General features: G+C 45.8%; 1 protein-coding gene across 2 annotated transcripts in view; it reads left to right on the top strand.

The window, feature by feature from the left end:
- RPS27A (ribosomal protein S27a) overlaps positions 1–14,594 on the top strand; it is a 394,104-nt gene that overhangs the window by 274,907 nt on the left and 104,603 nt on the right. The gene's annotated exons all lie outside the window — the stretch shown is intronic.

Genomic DNA, 14,594 nt, shown 5'->3' with positions numbered 1-14,594 from the left:
AGGATGGGCCTGGAATTCCACGGGTGTTTGTGTGTTTTGTGTGTGTGTATGTGTGTGAGAGAGAGACAGAGAGAAGGAGATTGAGATGATTGAGAATGGGGATTTATTAGAGGCAGGAGTCCCTTGCAGTACGTGCGTTGAGTGGGGTTTTCTGGTTGTCTCTTTGTTTTGTTTTCACTGTATTTTGAGGGGAAGAGTCAGCAAGAGTGGTTCCAGTGGAGAAATTGGGGAAGGGGTGTTCATAAATATCATCTATTCTGGATGTGGAAATAAAAAACCACTAGGTCTTGCCTCTATCCTTACCGACCTCTCCTCACTTATTACCCTGATCACCCAAAGAAATAAGAGAACAAACTCTATGACTAGAATCCAGAAAATAGTAAGAACAGAGGATCTACAGGAACTCTTAACAGTTATATTCCTCAGAGAATAGTTCCAGGAGCTCTGTGCTGAACATGTTTCTGAAAAAAAATGGCACAGAGAAGGTCAAGGCCAGAAGTTTTTCAGGTCCACAGCCTTTTCTAGTGACCGCAGGCTCAGTGCAGAGCACAGGCTCCGGACGCGCAGGCTCAGCGGCCATCGCTCACGGGCCCAGCCGCTCCACGGCACGTGGGATCTTCCCGGACCAGGGCACGAACCCGTGTCCCCTGCATCGGCAGGCGGATTCTCAACCACTGCGCCACCAGGGAAGCCCCTCCAAGTACCATTTCTGAATAATGAGAAGTAGAGTTGTTTTAAATCTACAGATAGAGCTATTATTTTTAAATGCATCCACTTGTGAATTGTTTCAGCCACAACTCGTCAAAGATTGGTAAATTATAAACTCTTAAAATCTTGAAATTTAATAAAAACCCAGCTATATATGAAGACTGCTAAATTCCTTTTAAAATGCAGTAAATGTCCAAAATCATAAGCCATAACACAGGGTCCGACAAGTAGGTGCCTGCATGAGAGAAAGTCCCCAAGCAGCTTAAGCCCTTCAACAATAGATGCAAAATTGGGCAGATGTCAACACTGATGATAAACTAGGGTGACTCCAACACAGCTTGGGCTCCACTGATCACTCCTGGTATTATCTGTGCTTACAAAAGCCAAATCCTCACATTTCTTACAGAAGGACCACCAGGTATAGTATCACGTAGCTAAGTGAGCCCTGAATAGAAAAGGGATAACTCAACTTTAATGAGAAATCCACCCCTGGAATTTCTGTCCTCTGAAATTTTTCACTCTGGATATTGATTTGGCATTCACCAAGCATTCTGCTGAAACACCTTCTAGAACAGGAAGAACTTGAGCAGGATGGCTATTTTGCTGTTATGCCCTGGAGCAAGAGGGTGTCATTATGTAAGCACCCTGTTAGGGATTTGTCAGGGGAAAAGCAACAGTGACTCAGAGCATGGGATGGCCTGGGCGCCCTGCAAGCACACGGCATCTCCAGGCAGAGAGCAGACAGTCTCTAACTATCTGAAAATGAGGATCACTCAGTCAAGGAAAGAGGAGACTGAGGGCACACCCACATAAAATCTCAGACTTGTGCAGGGGTATTATTACTCACAGGGAGCAACTGTGTGCCTCTACACTGAAGAGTGAGACATTTGGCTTACACCCATAAGTAGGAAGAGAAAACTTCGGGTAAAGAAGGAATGTTATAAAAAAAAAAAATTCTGGCATCTCCATTTCAGAGGGTCTCTTTCATCAGTAGAAAGTACAATTGAAGCTATAAATGAAGCAGGGGCAAGGCCAGGTGACCCCTTCTCACCTTCCATTTTCTTATGACGATAGGTGTTTACTCAAGGTTACAATAATATCAAAAGAAGCAGGGAATTCCCTGGAGGTCCAGTGGTTAGGACTCTGTGCTTCCACTGCAGGGGGCACGGGTTTGATCCCTGGTTGAGGAACTTAGATCTCACATGCCGCACAGTGTGGCCAAAGAAAGAAAGAAAGAAAAGCTATACTTCAATTTTAAAAAAAAGAGAGAGAAGCAGAACAATCAAGAATACCTTGTTATATATCAGAGCCAATAAAGGCTGGAAAAATTCTTGCTGATGAAGAAAACAAACCTTCCCAAACAGCATTTCCTGATTACTTATTAATAATGCAGACCAATGTCAATCTATCTTAAGGAACATATACATCCATTTGGATCCATTTTTTAAATTTGTCTCATTCTTTAAATAAATACCAAATGTGTTCGCTCCAGAAATAAGACTAAAAGCCAACCTCAAATCAGAGAAAACACAGGTTATATTAAAAAAATTACATTATCTTTCTTTTTACTCATTTGCTTGCAAACCTTGGGGAATCTGCTAGTTGCAAAGTTGTTTTTTATTTTCCAATAATTTCTGAGAGAACATTGGAATATTTGCAGGAAAGAAACCACTTCACTTTAACCTCACTCTTCCACGATTTCCAAACAGAAAGTAAGTACAGATAATGATGAAGCAGTTTTAGAGACATCCTCATATCCTAGGCCCAAATAAACAGTGGTATTAACAGAAACAACTGAATTACCCCAGCAACTGTGGAAAAGAGATCTCACGGCATAGTCCTTATTGCAAGTCACTTCCTTCTGTGATGACCTCAGGGAGAAATCAATGCTTTCCTCTCTTGTTCCTATAATCCCACCTTGAAGGTTGTGTGCATGCGTGGGGGGAGGGGAGGAGAGGGTCATCCCCCCATCCAGGACCACACTAATGACTTTCCCCTCACAGCCACCTCCCACCCTCCACTGAGTATCAGAGACTAGCCCCAGGGACCCCCTCAGGAGGGTGTCTGGCTGTTTGAGAGGAGGGGGTCCCCACTGGGCAGTTTGGGTTGGGCCTCAGCAAAAGCAACATCCAATTGTGGAGGCCAAGTGGCTGGTAAGTGTCTAATACATGTTAACACCCACCCAACCCTGCCTTCATCCAGACACATTAAAGAGAAATATTTGCTAAAATCCCCTTGAAAACTTGTGTACACCACGGTCATTTTTCTTCCTGACTGCTGCTGCCTTTTGTCTTGGTGGCTGGCTCGGCACAGACCCTGCAGGATGACTCAGCGAGCTGAAGTCTGCCTTGTGGGCATGCATGGCTCTAAAAACTGCTGTAACTACCAGAAGCAGCTGATTGCAGTGGTCCTCTGGGGACTCTGCTCCAAGGATGACAGTCAAAAGGAAGTGAGCACTTGGGCAGTGCCTTCCAATTCAGTGCTACTGTAATCAGGGAAGGGTTGCACCTGAGCCTTGGGAAGAGCTCGGGGGCCAGCTTGAGAGGCTGCTTGGGGGCGAGCTTGCTGAGGACTATACCAGGCCCACCTCACCAGCTCATGATATTGGGTGGGGTGACGACCGTGATGACAACAGATAACACCGCTAATAAAGGTGCTGTGGATCGCACGCTTACTACTCGCTAAGCACTTGGCACAGACAGCCTCGTAGCAACCTTGGAAGGCAGACACAAAATCCTCATTTTACAGGTGTGGAAACTGGGGGTCACAGAGCCTACAGCCAAGTGGTGATGAAGCAGGATTTGAGCCCAGACCTGGGGATTAGGAGTCCAGGCTCCTAACCCCATCAACACTCCTGGCTTTCAAGAAGCTACACTGTCCATACCTATACAGTTCCAAACCTAAGTAAGCATGGCCAGCGGAAGGGCTAGGAAGCCCCCAGCTGGCCTCTGAGCTTTTTATAGAGGAGCCTCTCCCGAGGCACTCCCCCTGCAGTGAACTTGGAGCTAGACTGCCTCAGTTATGTCTGCAGCAGCCCTCAGAGGCTCTTCCGGAGCCTGACCCTTCAGGGCACTGCATCCACACTGCTGCTGGCTCCCAGCCCAGCCTTGCAGCTCGGGCTGTCTTATGGAAACAGATTTCCAAATGCATAAACACTGAAGTTTCAGGGGGAGGCCTGCACTTCTATAACTGAGTAAGTAGGGCTTGAAGGGGCAAGGATAATTATAACAGATGACCCCCGACTCTCATCTAACGCTAGAATCAGAGTTCTCCTCTGCTAGAGGGTTCAACAGAGCTGCTCATGACTCTGGCTTACTTGCTTGATTTCTTCTGCAAACCCTCAACTGGAGTCTGTGGAACCACAAAAGAGCTAAAAGTGAAAAGGGGAAGTGGCAAGAGCCTGGCGCCTACAAAGATGGGAAAATTGGTTTCTGAAGAACACACTGTGGAATGAAAACTTGTGACCAGAACAACGTGGGCAGCCAGGAGCTCAGAGGATGGTCCAGAGAGAGCAGGCCTGGTCACACTGTGACTCCAGGGCCTAGATGAAACCTCAGGGCTGGCATGAGAAGGAGGAACACGGTGACCTGACAAGGAGAGAAAGGCTCTGTCCTGTGCTTGTCCCTAGAAAAATAGAAAGACTCACCACCAAGAGGGACCCCTGCACTCTTTCTTCTGGGAGGAGGGGAAGGGGCTGGGGCCATGGCTCCCTGAGATGGGGGAAGCCGTGTTCTCTTCCTTGCTGGGGGGAGGGGGGCATTGCTTACCTACGGAAGAGGGCCTCTCAGAGTCCCATTGCTGGGGTTTCTACAGTCTGGGGACACTCAGGCCAGTGTGGAATTGAACACAAGCCTCATGGATACTCCCTGACAACAGACTAGGATCTCAGGTGAGGCTGTGTTTGTCTTTCTCCTCATTAGCACCCCTGACTGCTCAGCCCTCCCAGAAAGCTTCTGTCAGTCAGTCTACAGTAGGGAGAGGAGACAGGGTGGCAGTGGCAGCTGCTCTGAGAGCCTGTGACAGTGACCCTTGTTGCAGTTGGACAATATTACAGGCTCATCCGCCTGCTTTCCTCTCACATACCACCTCCCCCCACCTAGGAGTCTCAGAAGCACTTACTAGCCTTGTGGGAAGATGAAGGAGAGGTGACCTCCAGGCCAAGGCAGCTGGGGACCAGAAAGCCAAGGAGTGCCTGGCCCAACAGTCTGGTGCCAAATGTAGGAAATTCTCTGCTCCGGGAATGTTCTTGGCCACCCCTCCCTGGCCAAAAACAGAATATCAACTCCTTCTGACCTGGGTCCTGAGCAAGTAAGCCAGGTTGGGAAAGAAACGCTCCAATGCTCGGCCTCTTGGTCCCTGAAAGGGCCTCACAGCCTTGCTTTGGGAAACCGTATTTTACTTAAAACTTGATTTTCTTTGTACTTGTTGAAAGTTTTGCTTTCCTTTTACAATGGTAAATGTTCAATTTACAGCAAAATATAGCTAGGCTTCTTTTTTCCGGTCAGCGGTTTGGAATCAATTGTCTTTTCATGAATCTATAATAAGACAGGCACAGTTCAAACATTTTGTGATGTCACGTCTTCGTTCTGTGACTTGGTGCATCTTTTGCTCCTGATGACCCTGGCTTGTTCTTCCTCCCACTGGCGTGAATTAGTCTGCGGCTCCACTGTGCAGCCTGAGAGGGGAGTCAGCACAGGGGGAAAACTCCCTTCTCTAAGCAGGGGCTGGAGCTGGAAGGGGACAGGAGGCTCCAAAGTTCAGGTCATGAGAGATGCCATGATGGATTAGGGTAACTCCGAGAAGCAGAGACGGTTACACACTCGTCAGGCTGCCTTTGACAACTGGTCCTACTGTGTTCTCCTCTGAAGCTTCTCTGGGTGCAGACGCTCAGGGTTGGTGACAGCAGAAAGAACAGCAGTCCCCATCCCCTCCCCATGTCAATCCCAGGGGACACCAGAGGGTGTATCAGCTGACAGGCAGAATTAATGACAGCTTGAAAAACAGAGGTACTTACTGCACTAACACCTACATCTGGGCTTACAGGTCTCATGAACTTGGGCTATAGAAGCCAAGACTGAGAGAGAAAATTAAAAACTCCCCCTTCAATCTACCAAATTATATTCTTGCCATATGGGTTAAACTGTGTGCATTAGATCTCTACAGCTTTTGTAGCAACCTACAACAAACTTAAGTGATGTAAAAGAACACAAATCTTATTCTCTTACAGCTCTGTAGGTCAGAAGCCTGACAGGGGTCTCACTGGGCTAAAATCAAGATGTTGGCAGGCCCGCATTGCCTTCTGGGAGCTTCAGAGGACAGTCCCCTTCCTTGCCTTTTCCAGCTTTTAGAGGCACCCACATTCCTTGATTCGTGGTCCTCATCCTTCATCTTCAAAGCCATCGATGGCTGGTTGAGTCTTCCTCACAGTATATCCCCCTGAAACTGGCATTTCTGCTCCCTCGTCTTGGAAGAACCTTGTGGGCCCACCTGGATAAACAGGTTCCAGGGATTGGTATGTGGACATCTTTGGTCTGGGTGGGGAGGGGATGATTCTACCTACCAAAACTGTGGAAGGTCTTTAGAAATTTGAGAATAAAGAAGAAATGCCCTCATCATAAAATTGTGGAAAAAGAAGGGAAGACGTCCCCCCCCCACACCCCTGTCTCAAGCTGCCGATGTCACTGCCCAGGAAACACAGTCTGTTCCCAATACCCCTCAGTAGTCTACTCCAGGGCACTAAGACTTGTCACCAATAGAAGGAAAACATTCTGTCAAGCTCATCCCTTTCGGCAGTTGCTTCTTCTCTCACCACATGCGAGCAGGTGAGATTGTCGACTTTCATATCTTGTTCAAAGTTAGAGTCACCAATATGCCACTACCAAACGACCGCCAATTCCTTTCAGCTGTCCTTTCAGGACCATGTTCCAACCTTTGAACCATTTTGACTGCTCATTGCTTGCAGAATCCCAATTCAGTGAGGCATGAGGCTCTGGGGCAAGCCGGTGCTTATAAAGTGACAGCTAAGACCCTCTGGCACCTACTATGGCTACCATTGTCATCACCAGTTTCTGTTGTGAGAGGCAACCCTCAAAAGAGGATCATATAACAAGGAGACGGGACCATCCTCAAATTCCAAAGCCAGTCTCCTTTGTTTCAAGAGGCTGATCTAGAACAAGCAACTGATGGACCCTGGCTGTGCTAGAAGTCAGGTGAGAGGTTTGAAACAGGTAACGAGAAAAACACACCAAGAGTACGAAAGCCTAGACATAAAAAGATGATAAAAATAGCTAAGAGTTACTAACACACACAGTAGTTAAGAGCAAAGACTCTGATGTTAGGCTGCCTCCACCACATACTAGCTGTGGGATCCTGGGCAAGTTTTTTTAACCTCTCTGGGCCTCAGTTTCTTCATCTGAAACTGAGGGTAACAATAGAACCCATCATATAGGGTTGTAGAACCTAGCGCACTGGAAGCATTCACTGTTAGCTGGAATTATTATTAGCTAGATGCTACGCTAAGGATTTTTCAAGCATTTCCTAATTAATCACCAAAATAGCCCCATGAGATATGTACTATTATTATAATCTCCACTTTTAAGATGGAGATGAGCTTAAGGTCACCTAGTTGGTAAGTACCAGAACCAGAACCAGAACCCAGGTTGGACTGACTCAAAGGCCTTGCTCTTAACCTCTGTGGAGAGCAAGAGTCTAGGGGGAAAGACTGACAGAAATTGTACCTTAGAATCCTTGTCTCTTCTACTCTTTCTAGCATGTGCTTTAAGCACAGTTGTTGTTTGTGTGATGGATGAGAAAACCTGAATGAAACTAGCAGGAAGACAGATACGTGTTGCCTTGAAACAGTCCTGGGTCACCCTGTACCTGATCTAATGCCACACACTGGCTGAATGTCGAGAGCTCAGCGTTCTGAACGTTTCCTTTCTGGAAAGGAGAGGTGCCCCCTCCTGAAGGTCCTCCTAACTGTCTCCTCCATCCCATCCCTGGCACAGAGAAGACACAGCTGGAGCCCTGGAGCAGTCATTCCCAGTCCTCATTAGGCAACATCCTGTGGAATCCACGATTGGCTCAAGGAACACCATGAAATTCTCAGTAACCAAATTAATTTTAATTTGCTGTCATTTTAAAGGAAAATCTGTGCAGCTTTGAGGTGTTGCTCTGGATCCAAGCAATGAGAGGGTGCGGCAGCTTTACAAAGGGCAAGAATCGCTGTGTTGAAAACTTAATGAAATCTCGAAGACAAAATGTTGAGCAAAAGAAACCAGACACCAAGGAGGAGGTACTTTGTAATTCCATTTAGATAAAGGTCAAAAATAGACCAGACTATGCTGGGCTATCTAGGAATACAGTTTTAGACTGCAAAAATATAAAGGAAAGAAAAGAAGAGATTACCACAGGAGTCAGGAGAGTGGTTCACTTTAGGGTAGAGAAAGGGTTTGGGATTCCACAGAGAAGGCGCCTCCTAGGGTTCTTGACCTGGGTGAAGTGACCAAGGGTTACTTTTATGATAATTCATTTAGTTTTACAGACTTCCCTTTATATAATTCATCTATGTGCTTTTCTGTGCATTATATTTTGCAATAACAAAGGCTAGGTTTGGCTTTGTTTCACTAACGAAATTTTCAGCAACTCCACCTGAGAAGACAGAAAACGTTATAGGAACAATTAACTTTTAGTTGGACTCCTGAGACCTTGAGAGATCATCTAGCTCAGTAATTTTTAAACTTTAGCATGCATAAGAGTCACCTACAGAGCAGGTTAAAACACAGATTTCTGGGCTTCACCCTCCAGTGATTAGGATTCAGCAGGTAGAGTCTGGCGCCCAAGATTCTGAATTCCTGATGAGCTGCAAGATGATGCTGATGCTACCACACTCAGTAGCACTGATCTAGTCTGTTCCCAAAGTTTTTCACCATCCTTTAAAAGACACCCAAGGGGGCTTCCCTGGTGGCGCAGTGGTTGAGAATCTGCCTGCTAATGCAGGGGACACAGGTTTGAGCCCTGGTCTGGGAAGATCCCACATGCTGTGGAGCAATTAGGCCTGTGAGCCACAACTACTGAGCCTGCACGTCTGGAGCCTGTGCTCCGCAACAAGAGAGGATGCGACAGTGAGAGGCCCATGCACTGCGATGAAGAGTGGCCCCCGCTTGCCACAACTAGAGAAGCCCTCGCACAGAAACGAAGACCCAACACAGCAAAAAAAAATAAATAAAATGAATAAACTCCTACAAAAAAAAAAAAAAGAAACCCACTTGAAGACACAGGTAGATTAAAAGAGACAGAGAAAAATATACCATGCTAACACTAAACAAATAAAGTTGGAATAGCCATATTAATTTCAGACAAAGCACACTTCAGGACAAGGAAAATTATCAGGGATAAAGAAGGACATTGCATAACAATAAAGGACCTCAATTTAAAAAAAAAAGACACCCAAGGAAGACAGTCCACATGACACAGGCTGTAAGATATGGTCCTCAACTTGATTGTTAATGCAGAATCTGTCTAGTTTCTAGTCTTGACAGATTATTGAATCTAATTCATTGTTCTTACAGGAAGTACTCCTCCCTGCACCCCAAACACGTACACACACACTCTCTCACTCTCAACACAATGATCTGTGTCCAGTTGAACTTCTACAAAACCAGAAGTAAGTTTAGTAGTGTTTGAAATCATGCAACCAGCCATCAGTGCAAAGGGAAAAGGACAGAAAGCTTCTAGCTCCTGGGATCCTGAAAAGAGACTGCTCTCTAACGCAGATAAGGGCACAACCATACTGCTGTTCCCTGTTCTACTGACTGCTCTCAGCCAACAGCCATCAATATGGATCGCTGCCAATTTATCAGGGAGAAAACAGCCTGACTTCTCTCCTGTCTAAATTCTGCATTATATTTCCTTGTATGCTATGCAAAATGCAAAACAGAAGCTAAAATAAGAAGCTGAGGTGCTAGTGAGGCAGATGTGTGTTGGGGGGAAGGCAGAGAGGAGAAGTCATAGGGAGGGCTTCAGAGGAGAACTGCCTGGGGCCCCTTCCCAAGCTGTCACAGACAGCAGCCTGGAAAAAAAAAATACAAGGGAACCATATGAAGGTGGGAGGCTGCTGGACCACCCAATTATCACATCTGCAGAGAATCCTTATGGGTGTTTTGGGTTCCCTAAAAGTGCCCTGATCTAGTTTTCAAAATGTTGTTTCCTTATTCACCAAAATACATTCTTAGTGAATTACAGTCAAATTTTCTGCAATCTAAAGTTTTAGTTTCCACTGTGAGAGCTATGTATGTGTCTCCATGCATAACAGTAATATAGTCAACAGTATCAGGCTGATGGTGGATATGATGAATTTCTTAAAGTGACAGGCAAGCTGCAGTTTTAAATGAATCTATCTGGAAAGCTTAGAGCAAAGCCTTGAGTCTATTTAAGTACACGTGATGGCTGCTGGCTTCATCCTTCAGCTAAGGGGCCCAGGCTCACCAGATGTGAGTATAAAAGCCTTAAAGTGGAAGTTAATACAATGATGCCTTGGACGTATAGGACCCTTTTCTTCACAGAACCTCAGGCATTCCTCGTTACAGTGTAATCCTGTATTCTCTGGGCAGTGACCAGACCACCTTGGAATCTCACTCAGCCACAGTGGAAATTTTGGAAGTTTTACAGGGAGCAAAAAAAAAAAGACCAAAAAAAAAAAAAAAACAGAAAGCTGGGGGGAGAAGTAAATACCTCCCCTGCGATGTCACAGGGCAGCCTCGCTCCCAGGCAGGTGGGGCAACACTAAGATCCAGGGCATGTGGTTTCAACAGCTGCCTCCTCCTCCCTTCTGTCAAAGGGCTGTTGAGAAAATGAGATGGAACTTGTGGCCAACCCATAATTATACAGGGGCGTAGGAATCAGGCCACTGACTAGTCGGCTTCCTATTTCTCCTTCTCTTGGCCCCTGGCCGGCCTGAGAGGTGGGAGGATGTGGAAGGGATTCTGAAAGTGCCTCTCCATTTGCTCCTCAGGAGCTGGGAGAAAAAAAAAAGCGCGGTCAGTGCAGCGGCTGTCAAATGCAAGCCCATGGCTGGGTGTGGGCCGTGTGCACCTGGACCAGCCAGGAGGCCGAGAGGAGGGTGATGGACGAGTCCCACACCCACCCTGGGCGCCTGCCTGGCCCCCACAGCACCTGAGCAGGGCTGGAGCATCACAGAGCCTCTCTGAAGAGCAGAGACACAGGCAGAAGGAAACAGAAGGTTCTTGGAAGGAAGGCAAGACTTCCTGTTCTCTGAGGCTGCTACTTCCAGCAGGCCTTCCCCACTCCCGGGTTCAGGATGTGGCTACATGCAGGAGCAAACTGCCGCTGGGGCCCTGGCAGCCCCAGGGAAACTAGATCCCAGGTCCCAGGCCTCCCCAGGGGCCCTCCTCATGGCCGGCAGCGGACACCGAGCCTCCCACTCTTCCCCAGCTCTGCTTGTCCCCTTCCCACTTCAGCAGCCAGAAGTGGAACAGGGCAGTCAGAGAATGTGACCCTGAATAGATTAACGTGGAGATGGTTAAATACACGTCCAGATGGTTTTTCTGTGTTTCTATGCTCCTCTGACTCCCGTTCTAAGACAAGTGAACAGTGTGAGTGAAGGCCTGGGGCTCTGGCTACGAATATACTGTTGTTATTATCACAGCAACTGGGAGAGAGTCATGCCACCCCCGGGCAGGGCTCTGGTGGGCCGTGTGGGAGGCGATTGTCAACAGCTGCTGGGTGGAAAGCTTGTTTATTGTCAGAAGCCTGGCGCAGAGATCAAGACAAGCTTGGTCTCCAGATCACAGCCATGTGGCTGCAGGCAGCGGCTGCTCCAGATATTGCATCCAACTGCAGGGGTCCCCAGGGTACCCACTCAAGGATGATTCAACCAACAAGGAGGCCCAGGAGGCCACCAGGAGAGCTGGGAGAATTCCTGTGGCACCCAACCGAACACTCCCAAGAGAAAAGTGCAGCATACAACGCTTTCCCCGGCAGACCAAACACAAGAACCCAGAACCAACTGCAAATCCCACACAATAGCTCCATGTCCTGAGACAGTTTCTCATTCATTCACCAAATACTTATTGGGTACCTTCTCTGGCAGATACTGTACATGGGACGAGGAATAGATCAGTGGACTAAGCAACCCCAATCCCTACTCTCACAGAGTTTACAGTCTAGAAGAAATCATTTGCAATTAAGCTGGTTATTACGTGATGAGTGTTTTGATAGAGGAGGGTCAAAGAGCCAAGAGCACAACAGTAGGGGAAATGCAAACTGACCACAAGGAATTGCCTTGATAGGGAAACTGTCACTAAGAGATACTGTGAAGTTCAAACTATTAGGGTCTCAAGAGATGTCAGCCTCAGGCTGTCACTGCTTTCTCTCTTTCTTCAGCTAATTAAACTTTTAGCTAATATCTACCCATCTGGCGCCAGTTCTATTTCATTGCCAGTCACTCGAACATAAAGCTCTGGGAATAAATAATTATCATAGAGCATCCATCAAAGTATCCAGAGTTCTACGGGAAGCATGACTGACCCCTTTCTCCATTGAGGTCATTATAGTCAGCATGCTATCATCATGTTCCATTATTCTTACTCTTCCCCTGACAATGATAATCACCAGGAGCCTCTCCCCCAAGAGGGTCCAGCCCTTTGTGGTATGATACAAGCAGCCTTGTATCAACTAAGAGCAGAGGATGCATTAGACATCCTCAACCACAAAGACAGAAAAAGTGAGGTGATGAGAAGTTTCACCAACTTCCTCCAGCACCGCAACCAAGGTGAATCCTTGAAAATGTAAGTCAGATGATGCCCTCTCCTGTTCAAACCCTTGCGATGCTCCCCAGCTTGCTCAGACTAAAGGTTGAAGTCCTGACGACGGCCCACAAGGTCCTCCGTGAGCCAGCTCCTCATTACCTCTCTGACCTCCTCTCCTGCTAATCTCTCTGTCTCAGTCATATGTGTCTCCTGGCTGGTCTTCTTGAACACACCAAGCACACTCCCTCCTCAGCACCTTTGTACTCATCCCTCTCTCCCTGGCACTTTCTTCCTTCATATATCCACCTCCTTGTTCTCTCACTTCCTTCAAGTCTCTGCTCAATTGTCACGATACCAGTTTGTAAGGGGCTTTCCCTGGCCACCCTATTTATGATAGCAATGCTTCCTTCACAATTCATGTCCTCCTGCTCTGCTTTATTTTTCTTCACAGATGGTATCACTATTGGACACACTGTATACTTTGTTTACTGTCTGTCTCCTCTGCTAGAATGTATACTTCTTTAGGACAGAGGGGATTTTTTCTGTATTTTTCCCCCCTACTGTTTTCAAGTGCCTGGCACATAGTAGAACCTCAACAAATATTCATTGAATGAATGAATGGATTAATCAATTAATTAATTAATGAGAAATTAATTGGGAAAGGAAAATCTTCAGTAAATGGTGTTGGGACTTGGTATTCCAGACAGAAAATAATAAACTCAATTCTTACCTTGCACCACACACCAAGCAAATTCTAGATGGATTAAATACCTAGATAGAAAAAGTCAGGGCTTCCCTGGTGGCACAGTGGTTAAGAATCTGCCTGCCAATGCAGGGGACACAGGTTCGAGTCCTGGTCTGGGAAGATCCCACATGCCACGGTGCAACTAAGCCTATGCGCCACAACTGCTGAGCCTGCGCTCTAGAGCCCGCAAGCCACAACTACTGAGGCTGTGCGCCTAGAGCCTGTGCTCCACAACAAGAGAAGCCACTGCAATGAGAAGCCCATGCACCGCAATGAAGAGTAGCCCCTGCTTGCTGCAACTAGAGAAAGCCCACGCACAGCAATGAAGACCCAATGCAGCCAAAAATAAATAAATAAAATTTATTTTAAAAAAATAAAATAAAAATAATAGAGTAAGTCAATTTTATCTCAATAAAAAAATGGAAAACATTAAAAAATATATAAATAAAAAGTGAAACCTTCAAACTTTCAAGTCATAAGATAGGAGTCTATCTTTATGATTTCAAAATAGGAGAAATTTTCTTAAATAAGAAGTAAAAAGCACAAGCCATACAGAAAAAGATTCATACATTTAACTATAACAAAAATTAAAACTTCTGTATATCAAATGATACCCAAAACAGCAAAAGAAATTTTAAAATAAAATTTAAAAACCAACAAAGTAGGATAAGAGATCTACAACACATTGGCCTCACAAAATATTAGAATTTGGAATATATAAATAATTTCTATAATAATAAAAGGTAAATCCCAGTAAAAAGAAAAGAAAGGCAATCACAAAAGAAGAAATTTAAATGGCCAATAAATGTAAGTAAAGCTGCTCAACTTCACTAGAACACAGGGAGACATAAATAAAAGCCATGAGCCACTCATTAGACTGCCAGCAGTTGAAAATCTGATAAAATTTTATGTTGATGAAATTTTGGAAAAACTGAGACCTCTCATTTACTGCTAGTTTAAGTCTGAATTTGTATAGCAACTGTGGAGGGGAATTTGGCAGTCAAACTGCAAATGCACACACCAAGCAACTCAGCAATTTTACTTCTTCTGGAGAAACCCTTGCACATATGCATAGGAGGACATATGTGAGAATGTTCATAGCAGATCTGTTTGAAGAGTAAAACACTGGAAGCAACCCCTGTATCCATCCATGGGGAATGGATTGTCATATGTTCATAGAAAGGGCTACTATCCAACAGGGCTTCGTAAACTTTTTCTGGGTCAGATATAAAATATTTTAGGCTTTGTAGATCACCTAAGTCTGTATTGCAGATTCTTTTTTTTTTTTTAACAAATTTTAAAAATGCAAAACCATTCTTAGCCAGATTTGCCCACAGGCTGGATGCTTGTAGCCATAGTTTGCCAATCCGTGC

Source organism: Kogia breviceps, chromosome 11 (genome assembly GCF_026419965.1).
Source record: "Kogia breviceps isolate mKogBre1 chromosome 11, mKogBre1 haplotype 1, whole genome shotgun sequence".
Lineage (NCBI taxonomy): Eukaryota > Metazoa > Chordata > Mammalia > Artiodactyla > Physeteridae > Kogia > Kogia breviceps.
The sequence above is the reverse complement of the archived record's forward strand: the minus strand, read 5'-3'. Positions and strand labels throughout refer to the sequence as shown.